Here is a 1,324-nt window from a genome sequence, read left to right as displayed (position 1 = left end):
TAATATGGGTAGTTCATAGAACAAGAAGTACAAATGTGGCAGATATGAAAAAAGATTTATTTTTACTAATGACCAAAGAAATAAAAACATGGGTATTTTTCAGTATAGGAAATGAGCAAGGACAACCCAGGAAGTGCTTCATGGTATACTGATAGGAATATAAATTGGAACAAACTTTTGGGAAGGTAATAAAAGCAGATTTGATGAAAAGCATGTAAACTGGGTGCCTGGCCCTAGCTCGGTTCTTTAAGTGGCTGCTTCCACAATGCTTGCAGCCTCAGGTTGCTGTAGTTTGATCCCCACAACACTCCAACCAGCCAAAAGTGTCGTGAAGGCATTCAAGGAGAAAAAAAAAACTCTTTGAATCTGGTGATTCGTTTTCTAGAGAATCTGTCCCAGGAAACTGTACATGTGCCAACAGGTTTAGGTTTGGAAAGTTTACTTTGGGCATATTATGAAAATGAAATCTTGGAAGGAACCCAGTAGTCCACAGGTAGATGAGTGGTCAAATAAATTATGGGTATTCATATTGTGGACTATGGGAGATGTTCATAGTAGAACGCTAAGTGAAATCTCAGTTGTATAATTTAAAAATACAGTATATAAGGAAATACGTGAGGAGATATACCAGAGTACTTGTAGTTTATAATCTGTAGATTATGTGATTACGAGTGAAAATAGACTATTTTTGAAAGTTTGTCTTGGGATGTTCATTTCCTAGTCACCTCTATTGTGCTAGGCCTCTGCTGTCCAGTATAGCATTCTTAGTTCAGTGGCTACTAATACTCGAAATGTGGCTAGCCCAGGTTGAGACATGGGGATTTTGAAGACTCAGAACAAAAAATTAAAACATCTCAACAGTAATTTTTAAATAGATCTCACATTGAAATATTTTCAATATACCAGATTAAATACATTACTAAAATAGACAACATAGTTTCTCCCGATCCAGCGGGTCAGTCAACGAAGGTCACCTGGGGGAGGAGCGGGGAATTGAAGAGGGGACAAAGGACAGGAGACTCGAGAAATGGAGGCCAGCAAAGGTTCTGATCAAGCCTCGTTTATTTAGGGGAGGTTCTGGGTATATATAGGGGGTGATGGAATGAGGAAGTCTCGGCTCTTGGGGGTCAGCAGGTATCTAGGCAACGGGGAGGGTGCAACCACTAGGGCATAGCATGTGATTCACAGGGAATGGGCAGGGTGAGAAGGGCCATAAACTTGACTCAGCAGAGGAATAGAATGGATATCGGTTAATGGCCTCCAACAATAGTTCATTCTACAACTTTTACTTCTGTATTCTGTAGTACTAGAGAGTGAACCAAGG

The sequence above is a fragment of the Octodon degus genome, unplaced genomic scaffold (genome assembly GCF_000260255.1).
Source record: "Octodon degus isolate 3935 unplaced genomic scaffold, OctDeg1.0 scaffold00495, whole genome shotgun sequence".
Classification (NCBI taxonomy): Eukaryota; Metazoa; Chordata; class Mammalia; order Rodentia; family Octodontidae; genus Octodon; species Octodon degus.
Note: the sequence above shows the minus strand (reverse complement) of the source record.